The sequence below is a fragment of the Parasteatoda tepidariorum genome, chromosome 10 (assembly GCF_043381705.1).
Source record: "Parasteatoda tepidariorum isolate YZ-2023 chromosome 10, CAS_Ptep_4.0, whole genome shotgun sequence".
NCBI lineage: Eukaryota > Metazoa > Arthropoda > Arachnida > Araneae > Theridiidae > Parasteatoda > Parasteatoda tepidariorum.
The window spans coordinates 45,809,963-45,826,162 of NC_092213.1; positions in this window are offsets into that span (position 1 = coordinate 45,809,963).

Genomic DNA, 16,200 nt, shown 5'->3' on the forward strand with positions numbered 1-16,200 from the left:
ACAAATATTTTAATAAAAAACTACGATTTTCATGTTATCATTTCATTTCCAATCGAAGTTCTAGCTACCAGTGTCGTTGTTCTGGGGAGGGTTTAACGGACAAAAACCCCTGAAATCTCTGAATTTTATAAAAATGTGAATTTTGTTTTATGCAAAGTTACATTGATTTGAATTTAATCCTAAAACTAGATTACGACTGTAAATGCTCGAGTCTAAAAACAAGGTGGGGTGTTTTGATTTTCTTATTTGAGCATTGAAAGGAATTTGTGGTTTGCCTTTTTTCTTCTTCTTTTTTTGTTGTTGACAAACTGGAGTGAGGAATTCGAAACGTAATATTTGAAATACGTCAAAGCTGTGCGTATGGTTCGAAACAAATAGTAGTCTAAATCAGTATTATTTGGTGAATACTGCGGGAGAGGCAACACATCCCATTGAAGTCATTCTAAAGTTCCTTTTATTAGTTTGGCAACATACGTCATGTTGAGAAATTTTCTTTTTGTGCTAAGTTATAGATATTTTTCCTGTTTTGATTTGTTCAAATTGATCAACTGTTGCCTTTGTCTTTCCTCATTTATGGTATAATCCGGATGCAACAATTCATTTAAATTTTTTTAGTCCCGCCAAATACTCAACCAAACCTTGTGCTATTAATAAAGATCAGTTTCGGCAGTAAAAAAAAACTTTTTTTTTCTTATCTTGAAAAGAATACTTTGTGTATGAATTTCCGTTACATGAATTCCTCTTTCATCGATTCAAGTGAAACCCAATTTCCTTGCTGCTGAATCATGTCAATTGCACACGTTACCTGAAAGACTATAGCGTTACATAATCAAGCAAAATGTAAAGTTATGCAACGTTTAATGCTACAACCAATTCCAATTCTTTTTGACAAGCATCTTCAAACCATTCAAATCTTTGAATGGGTCCTGTCATACATTAAATAAACAAAGTTTTCGAATTGTGGGGGAAAATTTGCGCTATTATCCAAAAATTTAAAAAATTTTATTTTTTGAGAATTTTATATTTATTAAAATTTGCGCTCTTACATAACAAAATAAGAGACAAATGGCAAAATGTGAAAATTTGTAATACGTAAATTTGTATGTGAAAATTTGTAAAATTCAAAAAACACTTGAATATTAAAAAACAAAAAACTGAAATAAACTTATAAATAACAACAAAAAAAAGAAATTTGAAATCTTAAAATTAAAAAAAGAAAATCTCTTCCAGCATAATTGGTTTCAGGCTTAAGAGTATGCTATACCACTGGAGAAACTTCTCGTGAAGAATTCTGTTTCACCTCCATAGGTATTTTAAAATTTAAAATTTATAGAAAAGTGAGTTTAGGCTAACCTAGAGGTAATAAGCTTCAAATGCTGGAAAAAAAAGCAGTGATGGCTCAGGGGGGAAGAGCATTCGTCTTCTAATGAGGTGAAACGGGTTCGAATCCCGGCGTCGGCTGGTTGATACGAATTCCGCATCTGGCTCGAGCCGACCACAGTGCTATCGTATAATATCCTCAGTGGTAAAGAGATCATGGATTAGAGTCCCCTTGCCATCAGGCTAACTGTGGGAGGTTCTTGTGGTCTTTCTCTCCATGTACCGCAAATGCTGGTTAGTTCCATCAAAAAGTCCTCCACGAAGGCGAATTTCTCCCAATACTTAATTCAGAAGTTTCCTTGTCTTCTGGATTGGGTTCGAAATTACAAGGTGACGGAGTTCAACATAAGTAGTCGTAAACCCAAAACTGGGTCGGCTGTTCAATGTCAATTATAAAATAAAATAAGATAGTCTACGATTAACAAGATTAGTCTTACTTTGAAATATCTAAAACTTGACTCGAATTATCGAGATTCTAAAATTGAAGATGTGGAAATAATAATTAGTAGTCGTAAACCCAAAAATTGGGTAGACTGTTCAACGATGGTTATAAAATGCAGGAAAAATGTTTTCAAAATATCAAAATTGTAAACAAGTTATTGCAGGATTATTTCCCCACTTCGTAATTCTGTCATAATTATCTGAACTCACTTTTTATATACTTTTGCACATTTTAAATTACTTACGTCGGTAAAAAAGAATTTGCCATGTAGGGTCTCTCCTGCGGTATAGAGTCCTTTAAAGCCAGACAAATTTTGCTAAGATTTTTTTTCATAACCAGTTGGAAAAAAAAATTCAGAAAATGCATGTTTTATTTTAAAATTTATCATTTGTTTTAAATATATACTTATAGATTATTTATTATTAAGTTAAGAAGCTGAATTTTCTGATCGCAATTTATCAATAAATATAAGAAAATACGCAAACGTGACGCATTTAGTGTTTTTTTTTAATTTTTTTTACAGACATCCTAGATTTATGAGAGCAAATTCGCCATTCTTAATAATGACGAACTAAAGTTTTTGATCTCAATTTATCAATTAAAAAAATTTGCAAACATAACAACAAACATAATAAGCAAACATGACGCAGTTAGTCTTTTTTTCTTAATTTTTTAAAAAAATTTTTTTTACAAGTATTCTAGATTTATGAGAGCAAATTCACCATTCTTAATAAAAACGAACTAAATTTTCTGATTGCAATTTATTAATAAAAAAAAAATTGTGCAAACATAACAACAAACATAATAAGCAAACATGACGTAGTTAGTGTTTTTTTCTTAATTTTTTTTAAAATTTTTTTTACAAGCATCCTAGATTTATGAGAGCAAATTCCCCATTCTTTATAAAGACGAGCTAAATTTTCTGATTGCAATTTATCAATAAAAAAAATAAAAAAATGTGAAAGCATAACAACAAACATAATAAGCAAACATGATGCATTTAGTGTCTTTTTTTATTTTTAATTTTTTACCATCATTCTAGATTTATGAGAGCAAATTCACCATTCTTAATAGAGACGAACTAAATTTTCTGATCGCAATTTATCAATAAAAAAAAATGTGTAGCCATAACAAACATAATAAGCAAACATGACGCAGTTAGTGTTTTTTTCTTAATTTTTTTTACAAACATCCTAGATTTATGAGAGCAAATTCACCATTCTTAATAAAGACGAACTAAATTTTCTGATTACAATTTATCAATAAAAAAAAATTGCAAACATAACAACAAACATAATAAGCAAACATGGCGCAGTTAGTGTTTTTTTCTTAATTTTTTTTACAAACATCCTAGATTTATGAGAGCAAATTCACCATTCTTAATAAAGACGAACTAAATTTTCTGATTGCAATTTATCAATAAAAAAAAAAAATGTGCAAACATAATGCATTTAGTTTTTTTTTTTTCTTTTTAAAATTTTTTTACAAACATCCTAGATTTATGAGAGCAAATTCACTTATTCTTAATAAAGCATTATTCGAATTGTAAAATAAAAAGAACGAAGACATAGATACGAAACTCCCACTGCGGGCAACAGTCACAGTGATGCGGAATATCACAGTTCTTATTTTTAACAGGTAGACAAAACAGTATCCCACCCAAGACTTTTACCTCACAACTTGCTAAATTTCAGTGCGTTGTTTATTTTATACAGGAAGAAAAAAAAATGAAGACTTAAGAGAGAGAGGGCAGGTTGATGGCATTTTCTTGATCTGAATGGTATCGAACGCACTCTTCGATGAGCCAATTAACTGCATACCTATGAACCAGTTCCCGGAATATAGACTCGACATAAAAAAAGGTTAAAAAAGTTGTTTTGAAATTAATTATAATCGCGAACACCACATGTCACTGAACCTTAATATTTTTTTCTTTCTGTCTCAAGCGGACGGTTTCCCACTTTGCAAAAGCTCTGCGGGTGGGCTAAGAACCAATAAAATTGCTCCCTCCCCCTTAATCTTGCTCTCTCCTTGACGCACCGTAATTTTACTTTCCATTTTGTATCAAGGTGGAATTTGTTAGCTTTATAGCCGATCTCATGCCGATTGGTATTATTACTTTATATTATCAGAAGATAGCAAAGAGAAAATGGATCATTGTTCGCTCATACCCGATTCTGAAAATTTTTCTAGATTAATCTGTGAATTAAATGCTGCTGACAAAATTTTTTTGTTGCTGATGAGAAATATGTTATTAGTCGAGCCCACAATTTAGAAGTAGTATGTGAACAAAAATGCTCTTTCCCTCCCCCCAAAGCGATTGAATATTTCTTGAAATCATATATTAATTTGCGGTAATACTATGAAGTAGCTTAGATTTGTTATATTTATGTTGCGCAAAACGTTCATTTTGTGTAATTTTTTTTTTCTGATTTAAATAAGACATTAAATAATACTTAATAGTAAAAAGATTTTGAATTACTGTTAGGTTATTAACTAACATTAAATATTCGATACTCCAGAAAATGCTCGCTTTTGCCATCATATTTTAAAATAAAATATAATGAGGCAATGAGTTATTGAGGAATTTGTTAGCCTTAATGTGATTTCATGACGATTATTATATTATATTATCGGACGATAAGAAAAAAAAATGGAATATTGTTTGCTCTCTCCAGATTATTAACACTTCTTCCTGGATTCGCTTGTGCATAAAATGTTGCTGATAGTTCTTATTGGAAGTGAGTTATTATAGTCGAGCCCACAATTTGGAAAGAGGATATAAACAGCATGCTCTTCTACTATAATGTATTAAAATAATATATTAAATTTGTGGCATTAATTTAAAGAATATTATACGTGTTATTACTAATGGTGGTCAAAAAGTTCATTTCGTTATTGCTGGTTATATAGGTTTTGCACCCTAACAGAAATGGGATTAAAATGTTAAGTATGAAAAAGAATTTAAATTATTATTAGGTTATATTAAATGACATTAAATGTTCGACACTCTTAAAACTGCTAACTTCGCCAGCAATCGTCATTGGATTTTATTTTAACAGATAATTAAAAAATGGATAATCGAGGAGCTTATTAATTATATTGTTATCCCATGATGACTGGTATTATTGTATTATATTATCAGGCTGGTTGGTAGGGGGCTGGACTCACGTTTGTAAGAGAACGGGAGTTCGAATCCAGTCGGCCTAAGACTCCCCGCGTAGTAAATGGTAACTGGTGCGCGTCAAACCGGTTGGGTCACAAAGTCCTCCTTGCTCCCATAACAAATCAATAACTCTGAGGGTACTGAATTGGAGATGGCTCTTTCTCTGGTTCAGGTAAAAATTACAATCTGTGGACGAATGATTGGACGTATGAATGGGTCCGCCCAATGAACGAGTGCGACGTTCTTGGCCATAGATGGCGCCACTGGAAGACAAGAACAATAGCCCCTCCATTGCTTTAATGGCCTACGTCAACAACAACAACTACAACAGTAATACAACTACAGAGATGGAATTCGAAGTGATGAAAGATCGATATTTGTTATAAAATTCTTGGCCACCAGAATAAGTAGTAATAAGTATCTGATCTTTGAATGCCAAGATAAAATTAATACGATTTTTTTTCTTTCTAATTTCAGTTTATTTAAAAGTTTTAGCAATTTAACGCGCTTTTTTTCGAAAAATTTCTCTTACTCAATTTTTGTATGCTGTGCGAAAGCAATAAGACTTAAAAACTTAACGTTACGATGGGGTGTAAAGATGCGTACAAAAATTTTTTTTAACATTTGAGAATAATTAACCGTTAGACTGTTAAATAACCAAGCGAACCAATCTTTGCAAACTGAAATGCAACTACATAATTAAAATTTGACGTATTGAAAAATCTATTCTTATTAGTAAACTTAACGCAACATTTTTTTCAAAATTTCAATTTGTTCGAAAAAGGGTGGAATTTTTAGTGCTTTTGTGAATTTTTCCTGAAGTTTTTTTTTCTTTTTTGCTTTAAGCATTGTTTATTTATCCATTGTTTTTTTTAAAAAAATAATTTTTCTCTGACGATCTTTATTCTATAAGCTCACGCTAGAGATGATTTCAAAAGTATCAAAAAATAAAAAAGTAGAGATTAGGTTTTTGTAACATATAAATCTCAAAATTTATATCGAAATCTTTAAAAATACAAATAGAGAAAAAGTTTAATACAAGAATGATAAAAACCGTTTTCTTTTTGAACTGTAATAAATTTCGTTAACAAGCCAAAATTACTTCACATATGTTTTAATTTATTTATTTATTGAGACACACAATCCATTTTCCTCATGTAATTTTTTTTTTCAAATTCAGATGATTGTTTTACAAATCTAGGTTATTGCTTATTTTACTCCGATTAATATTTCAGTAAAATGCTCCAATATAAATCTTCATTAATTGTTTACTTTGTGACAAAATGCTCTTTTTTTTCGGGTGGAAAATAAACGTTTAAGAAAACTGAAAAAACAATGTTGAATTACAGTGTTTGGTAAGCGCAGCCTCCAAGTAATAGCAAAAATTTTCAAACTACGTTTCTCAAGTAGAATAAAAAAGATTATTTTCATTTGCCTTTCGTAGAGTAGAGCTAGATACTCGTATGGCTTACTAAGCCGGACAGAACAGTGGGGAGACACCAGAGTAAAGGAGTAACACACTGGTTCACTAGGTTAGGGGTTGAGCATAGGGTTAAATACCCTATCTCATAAGAACCTGCTTGTTATATAAAGCCATAAACATCATCTTCTCTGCCAAAAGCTTTTTTCCAAAAATGTCCCCTCCAGTTACTATGAAACCTGGTTTGTGAAAGCAAACAGGAGGATGGAGATGACTGGAAAAATCTTCTCGGCTAAGACGGCAATAAAAATTCTAATGCTGAAATTGAATATGAAGCTGTAACACTTTTCCAAGTCGAATCTGAAGTGAAAAGATTTACATCCTTGGCACCAGTGAAACTAGGCGAAATGCAAGTGGAGACACCCGACTTAAAAAATGGAAAATCTATTGTTTTCTCTGGAAATATAAATGAAGATGACGTCCAATGTAAAAGAGTGATTCTGGCTCTCCAAAGTAGAAAGAAAGTCTTTTCATGGAATAGGATTCATTGTATGCGAAAACAATTCGAGCTAGATTCATAGGAAAATGGGATAAACATCGCAGTTATTGTTTATGCACTTACTAATGACTGTAATGATGAGGAGAAACTAACATTCTACATTGATTTGCAGGATGCTAAAGTTAATATTAATCAAAAAGGCAAAATGGTGGTTATTGGTGACTTTAATACTATAGTAGGATCAGAGAAGTACGGAATTGAAAGTACAATGGAAAGGCTCGGACTTGGAAGGATGGATGAAAATGGGGAGCTTTTTATTGATTTTTGGCACAGTAATAATTTAAATATTGGAGGAGCAATGTTTCAAAATAAAAGTACTTATAAAGCTACTTGGTTATCTCCCGATAAAAAGACATGGTATAAAGATTACCACATGTTTTTGATAAAGAAAAATGTACGAGTTCATGGCTGGATGCTCGTGCCATGTGAGGAGCAGATGCAAATTTTGACCATTTATCGGTCGTAAAATAAAAACTACGTTGAGTAACATGAGGAATGAATGCTATTGAAATGGACTCAATTTCGAGAAATTAAAGACCAAGACCGTTAGTCAGGAATTTAAACTGAATTTGGAAACTCGTTTTCAAGCTTAATCACTTAAATGACGTAGAAATAAATGAAGAATTGTGAGAAGCAAAAAAGATCTATATGGGAAGTGCTGAAGAGATTTTTGGAAAGAAGAAATTTGATGAGGAAGAGTGAATATCAAAAAACTTGTAGTTAGTGAAAGACGTGGAATGAGAGAAAAAAAATTGTCGGAAAAAACATTCTGAAATTAAACCAAAAAATTGGGGGAATTGTAAGAGGAAAATAGAAAATGAAAAATAAATGCGAGACAAGATTAAAGGAAATATTGTGAAAATCTGGCCATATCAACAAAAGAAACAATCCGAAATAAAAATTCAAAAAAACTTTGTGATATCATTTATAGTAGAAAGAGACGAACATGCTGAGGGGCAAATTAGGAACAAACAAGGCTTAAAACTTACATCAAAAGAAGAACAAACCAAGAGCTGGACTGATCATTTTTAGGAAACCTTTAACAGACCAAATCTTTCTGTTTTGGAAGATATTCCAGGCAAAGCACCCAGACAATTTGAGATAGACACAGACCTAATAACACAGCAAGTAATTAAATTGCTTAAATGTAGAAAAAGCTGCTGACAGCGTTTACCTACCTGGTGAATTGTTCAAAAAAAGTTCAAAAACTGCAATCAAAGCTTTACCTAACCAGTTAAATAAAATTATGAAGGTTAGTATTAAAGTGCGGCTTAATGATTGGGACGAAAGCGCGCTGATGAAACTACCAAACAAAAAGGTGATTTGACGTTATGTGACAACTGGAGAGGAATATTTTTGTTAAATATTTGCAGTAAAATTTTCACTAGACTAGTGCTTGAACGAATTAAAAAAGTGAAATTGGAAAAAAGTCTGCAACCAAAACAAGCAGCTTTTAGAGCTAATAGATCGTGTGTTGATCACGTTGCAACGTTAAGGATTATTGTCGAAAAATCTATTGAATGTCAATCAAGAATGTACAGCGCGCAAAATAAATAACGGACCACTCTGAATAACTTTTGATGTCACGATCGGATTGTCATGTTCTAGGACTCAATTTTAATGGTTAGATGGAGTAACCTCAAATATGATAATTAATTGGTGCAGGGCGGTATTTTAAGTTACGAAATCAGAGAAAAAAACGTACTTTCTCTGAATAAACATACCCTTTTTTCGACAGATTCGGATTTCTGACCTCCAAAATATAGTGAATAACAGCAGTCTGAGAAATATGGTCCCAACAGTTTGGTCAGGAGAGCTGTCCTAAGTTTGGACTTTTAATGTTAAATTAATTTTTTACGCATTTCACCATATCTCTTGAACTTACGTAAATTGAACACTATTACAAAATACTTTTATTCAAAGATAAAATAACTTTTAGTCAATATTTATATTATTTTTAACCATTTGACCGATTTCTAGTTTAGTTAGTAGTTAGAAAAATTCTGAACTTTAAGATATACAATATTTTGCGTGATTTCAAAGAATTCAATTTTACATGACAAAATAAATTTTTGGTAGCGAAATCGGTCTAATAGTTCCTGAGAAAGCGAATTTTAAAAAAGTCGTATATTTAACATTCGATTTCTCAGGAACTTTTCGACCGATTAATTAAATGAAAATGGATTAGTCATGTTCTACTTAAATCTGAGAAATTTAAGGAAAGACAAGTTTTTAATTGAAACCCTTACGGCAATAGGAAAAGAGAAATACCTAAAAATACTCGGCTATAAATATATAGGCAAGACATGCAAAGAGGCAAAATATTTGACAGTAGAGTGAGATGGCTATGATAGACGCTTTATTCTCTCAGGGTGAAGATGAATATGTATGTATGTATGTTTATTTTTATTTTGGTCAGATTTAAAACGAAGTACGAAGGCGCACAGCTTTCGAATCTCTAAGATGAATAATTTCAGTGTAAGAAGCTTATTAAGAAGGAGAAGTGCAGGAAACGATTGGATCTTTTACTGTCGTCCAGTTATTAAGCTTCAGTTAAAATTAGAGCACAATAGCTAGTCGGAAAATAAATATAATTTAGATTAATGATAAATTCCTCTGGTGGAATTATCGTGAGAAATTCTAATGATAGCGACCTTGAAATAATTAATTAAATCTTGTATTGCCATCTGGCGTAGTAGCTGTAGTTAAAATTTGGACGCACGAGCTTGTCGAGAAATGATCATAATTTCGAATGACCAAAGATTCTTTTTGGAGATGCTGGTCAAGAAACTGTTGAAATTTGAACTGTCATAAGGGACGGAGCTAAAATTGAAATACAGATTTGAAGACTCTTGATAGTCGAAATGCGATCGAAATTCTTAATCTATGCCTCATAGACACATAAGCTAGTTAATAAAGACGTGAAAATAAAGTGATAACCTGTAAATAAAATAATTACTGTAATTTTGGAAATGAAGGTCTTGACGAATTGATTAAAATGGAAACAAAAATCCGTGTTTCCTGACGACATATCTTGATAAACTCGAATACCATATTATGATAAAATCGAGTGTACGATAATTCTCGATAAGGAGAATATCGGGATCAATATTAACAACAATAGATAACGATAATTTGATAATAATGTGATTATTATCAACAACTATAAATATTGATTATGATAATTTCTTGAGTATTTTTAATCGCGATAATTATCGGAGGCGGTATTATCCTAAGTGTTTAAATTTCATTTACTTTAAAAAAATGTTAGAACAAGATTAATCAGATAAATTGGAAATATGTGGTGATAGATCATTAACGATCCCTGTTTTTGGACGATATTTTGCGATGTCAAAATTTCAGTGCTATTTGTTTCAACTATTCTTGTATCAGGGACAAGAATGAAAGCACACTTCTCTGATAACTGTGATGGTAATTTACTTACTGGACAGAAAAATTTATCTACTTTCCAGACACGGGTTCTTATCTATTTCTTGAAGAAAAACACACTTTGATGGAGCGTGTCCACTAAACTCGACCACAATTATAGAGAAAGAAGAACACACTCCTCTGGCAAATGAAGGCTTAATATTCGAGGGTTATCCAGACCATATCGAGAACTGGGAGGGACCTGGTCTCAGCGCAGGGGCTTCGAACAATACAAGCCCTTTGTTCCCGCCCGAGCATCGGGCCACACACGGGTAACCGAGCCTGAAGTTAGGGCACACTCCAGCAACGTCCACTTCCTCTCTAAATTACGTTTCACTAACTGCTCTCCTTCCTTCTTTCCATCGCTTATCGCAACTCTTCAATCTCAATAAAAACGCGTTGGGGGAAAAAAAACACACAAAAAACGTGTACTTAAAAAACTGACTATTCGAAATGTAAATATTTTTTAATTTACTTTAAATTAGAAAAAAGCTAAAACAATAATAATAATTAAATAACAATAATTAAATAAATTTGTTTTTGTAAATGCACGTAGAGGATAAGAAAATGGACGTAGCTTGAATTGTGTATTTAAGAAAATGGCAAATTGCTCGAAAGGCGAATAAGAAAATGCACATATCGCAAATTGGGTATTTAAGAAAACGCACACAGCTCAAAATGTGTTTTTAAGAAAATGAACTAAGCTCAAAATACGTGTTTATGACAAGGAACACGGCTCACACTTAGAAAAAAAAGTATGGTCATAACTACCAGAATATGGTAATGTTTAACCTGTTTCTGGCGCGAGGGGTACTCCGAAATCTCGGTCATTTTTACCGAAGCGATTTAGTACTGATTTTGGTAAAATTAACATTAAAATATGGTTTTATAATATGTGATAAAATTTGGTAAATGTGGTAAAATTTGTTAATTTCATCATGATATTATAGAGCATGGCATAAAAACCATTTATTCAATTCAATTTACTTTTCAATATTTTTTTTTCTACTAAACGTGTGGTAATAAAAACTGTAATTTTGAAAATCAGAATTATCGGTAAGCCGTTGAAATATGAACAAAAAAAAATTACAAAATTAATGGTTTTAATACCGTATATTTTGGTTTTATAGCCAGAATTAAGTTTTTTTTATCGCCATTTAAGACGGTAATTAATTCAAAATTTTTTTTCCTCCGTGCAAAATACGTCTTTTCAACGTTGAACTATATTTTTAGCAACAATATCTTGAAAATTATATACTTTTTAGAACATTAAGCGTAATGATTTTGAAGCAAGGTCCTGGACTAAGTATCGGGGTGGCTAAGTATATTGCAAATTTTACTTTCAGATGATCTCATTGAAGTAACAGAACAGGAAAAAATCAGAGCCGATTTCTTTGAAAATTTTTACTTTTCTGTAGCTTAAAAGATTCGTACGAATTAATTTAAATGTCATCATCCTAAAACGTTTGTGAATCCATACTAAGGACTTTATAGTACAAACTTTTTTTGAAAGGAACAATATGTGTATGATAATTCTTATTTTTTATTTTCAAAATTCTAAACGTTTTAAATGGCATTGAAAAAAATAAAATTCCTACTAGTATGAAGTGTATACATTTCTACCACTATTACAAATTTATGAGATATTTGAAAACTCTTTAAAAAGAATCGTAGACTTTTTAAGTCTGCTAAAAATAGCTTATATTTAAAAAATGTTCTGCATTAAGTAAATTGGATTCCTTAATTAATTAGTTTTAAAAAAATACCAAGATAAGTTTGAAAAACGAAAATCAAAATTTATGTCCATTTTCTTATATACTATGTCCATTTTTAAACATGCATTTTGTGCAATTTTAATTTTGTAAAATACTTATTTTGAGCAACGTTCATTTTCTTAAAAACGTAATTCGAGCTTTGCCCATTTTCTTAAAGACACAGTTTGAGCTATGTCCAAAATGTGTCCGATTTATTTTCAGACAGTAATTATTTTCGTTGTTAAACTGAATATTAGCTATGCAGTTAGTTCAAAGTTACAAATTACAAAATATAAAAGGAAATTTTTATTTCATTTTTATATAAACTTATGAAGAATTTTCCTTTTATGGAAATATATAAATTATATCAAGATTTTATTATGATTCTTTATTTTCTTAAAATTCATATTTGAAAATAATTCCATTTCAAGGAAATAAATATTATTATTTTTAAGAATATATTTTTATGGAAGATTCTAAGAAACTACCAAATTGACACAGATAACAATTTAAAAACAAATTCTAAGATCCTAATTTTTTAAGATTTCTTAACGCAGGAAAAATATCTTGTCTTGATATAGATATTTTGCATAAAGAGATGTAAGAAAATTCTACCTATATTTGTTTAAATGAAAAGAATAATGTAAATACTATTAAAACGATTCACAATCAAGCTGGGAAAAAAAAACGTTGTCAGTGAACCGTGACTGTTTATTTAAAGAATTATTTACAAATTTGATTTTATTTACGTAAACTAGTTTTTGCAATTTAACACCTTGTATAAATTATTCAATAACATCTTAATTTACAAAAGTTATTAAAATTTACAAATATTTTTTTACTATCAAATTATTTCAAGTGATGCATAATTAGAATCTCTTCTTTGACGAAGAATCATATAAACTGAAAGCGATAAATTACAAGCAACTCGTCCTGTGGAGATAAAAGACGAAAACTGTGGAAAAAAATTTCATTATAGGAATTGTTTTCAGTTTAAAATTTTACGCTGCACTGTTATCGTAAAATAAACAGTTAGGTTTAAAATACTCGTTTCAAGTACTGCTATTTCTTGGTTAAAAAAGATGTCTTTATATGATAAGTAAAATAAAAGCGTTTTCAAATTAAGAATTCAGATTATTTTAATAAATCCATTTCTTTCCTTCTCCAGGTCTTTTTCATGGAATTTTTTAAAAATGCATTATAGTCTGACTAGAATTATTTTCTCGATAAAAATAATTTGAAATACTAAAAAAATGAAAACAAATGAAAAAAAAACGAATAAAGTAACAAAGAAGCTTCTTTTTTATTTAAAATGTTACGTTAAATGCTTTTTTTCAGAAGAAATGTTTTATTAAAGTGTTAAGTGAAAGTTAGATTATTGAAATTATTTTAATTAATCAATTAATTTCTATTGTCCTTTATTTCCCAAAAAATGCATCATATTTGGTGAGGTGAGTTAAGTTTTCAATATGAATTATTCTTATGTGTTTATTTTTTTTAGATTTTAAGTAATTTTTGGATAAAGATATTAGGTAAAGTGTTAAGAGCAAATTCATTAATTTACGAACCTTACCTTCAATTTATCAACATATCACGTAATTGTTAGCCAATCACTAATTTATTTTTCTCCTGTCATCACTTCTTGTTTTAAAATGTGATTTTAAAATTTTAATTAGTGCTTTTCACCTCTTTAGATTCTTAGAAATTGCGTCGTAGTTTTTCTTTCAGCCACAATCAAATTGCGGCGGGTGATGTTTGATGAACAAACCATCGCACCTTTTCGATGGCTAAACATGGCTAAATTTTAGCATAGCATCAAAAAGCAACAAGAAAAAATTACGAGTTTCTAATATCTTGCAGTGTGTCCTTTCTCATAAAGCATTATTTCATTTTGTAGTCTTTGTCAATCAATGATTTATCAGTTTTTGGACTTAATGCTTTGCTTGAAAATATCTTCTTATATTTTTAAATGTATTTTACTGTGTCCAATCCTCCAGACTTTGAGGGTAATTGCGTGATATCTTTCTATTCTAGATCCCTTGTATGGAACAGTTTCAAAATTTCCATAATAGAAGGATAGAGGGACTGGTTACCATGCTTGGTATTGCGTAAATTAATGATTAACTAATACAGTTTTTTTTTAATTTATAAGTGTACCTTTATTTTTGGCCCGTTTGTTTAATTGTCTACTGAAACCAATTTCTTAACTAGAAAATTAGCGTTTTATCAAGCAAATTTACTAATCCGCGAAGCATATAATAACGTAAATAGTTTTTTGAAAAGACCAAGTATGTAAACCATAGCTAACATAGTTTTGAAAAGAAAATTATTTTATGAAATATAAGATTATTTAGCATTAATTTTACATACAATAGCTACTTTGAATAGTTGATATTATTTTAAATCAAGAAAAATCGCACATAACTATAGTTTTAAAATCCCTCCGGATAAGATATCTTGTCAATCCACCGACGTTAGGTCTAGGAGAAAATTCTTGTTTCCTTTCTTTTCGGAAAATTTTGACTCTTAACCTATAACAGACTGTTACCAGAATGTCGAAATTCTATAGTTACGTTAATTCTCTAGCTACGATCTATTCTACCCAGCCACTGTAGTCTGTGAATTAAAAAAAGAAAGAAAGAAACTTTATGGTATTGCGCTGGAGCATGAGCAACCACCTCTGAAGACGAAAGCGTGCCATTCCGAATTCAGTTGGTAGCTTTTCCTTCTTACAACAACCTGTAACAAGGGGAAATCACGGGTTAGTACTGCAGAGAAACCAACATCTCACAATGAGGGAGAAAATAGAATTGGAAACTAAAATAATTTGCCAAAATATGTTTAACAGTATTCTCTTTCAGATGAATGATTGACTTTTAAATATCAGTATTTTAAATTTTTATTAATTGTGAACACTTTGAAATATTTTAGATTTTTTTTAACAGAGAAATCAATTTTAAATTACGAAAATATGTTTTTTAAAAAGTTTAAACAACATGGCAAAATATTATTCTCGGCAGCATAAAATCTTAAATAAAGTAAATTAAATATTAAATTTAAATAATCAGTAGTTAAAAGGAAAATTTATTATTGAATAATCCGTCATTCCGAAATATGCCGAAAATTTATTTTTAAAACTAGCTTTGTCAGTTAATTGTTGCAACATTTACTTCAATATTTAACTTGTACTGTTATTAAGATTAATCATAAACATTAAATTTGATTTAAACATATTGATCGATTTTTTTTTTCATAATAAAACTTCAAATGCAAATGTAACCATTTTGTGACATACTAATGCTTTACTTCCTAGACAAACTGGTACATACCGATCTGAATCTGAATAGGCTTAAAAACCATCATCGGGGACAGAATCACGGTTTTTATACAATGACAGTTCAGTGCGTTAAACACTGTGACATCACTGAAAAATTACATACTTTGTTTGCAAACCTTTCAATAAAATATTATTCTCGGCAGCATAAAATCATAAATAAAGTAAATTAAATATTATATTTAAATAATCAGTAGTTAAAATGAAAATTTATTATTAAATAATCCGGCATTCCAAAATAGGCCAAAAATTTATTTCTAAAACTAGCTTTGTCAGCTAATTGTTGCAACATTTATTTCAATATTTAACTTGAACTGTTATTAAGATTAATCATAAACACTAAAGTTGATTTAAACACACTGATTTTTTTTTCATAATAAAACTTCAAATGTAAATGTAACCATTTTGTGACAGACTAATACTTTACTTCCTAGACAAACTAGTACATACCAATCTGAATCTGAATAAGCTTAAAAACCATCATCGGGGACAGAATCACGGTTTTTATACAATGACAGTTTATTACCTTAAACACTGTGATATTACTAAAAAATTACAAACTTTGTTTGCAAATCTTTCAATAAAATAATTTATAAATATTATGCGGTTGCAGTCCTCCGAGTTTTAATCTTAGATTTGACTCTTTAACTGGTATAGAGTTTCATTTTACGTATAAGGCTCTATACATGTTGAAAAAGGGCAATTCCATCTCCCAT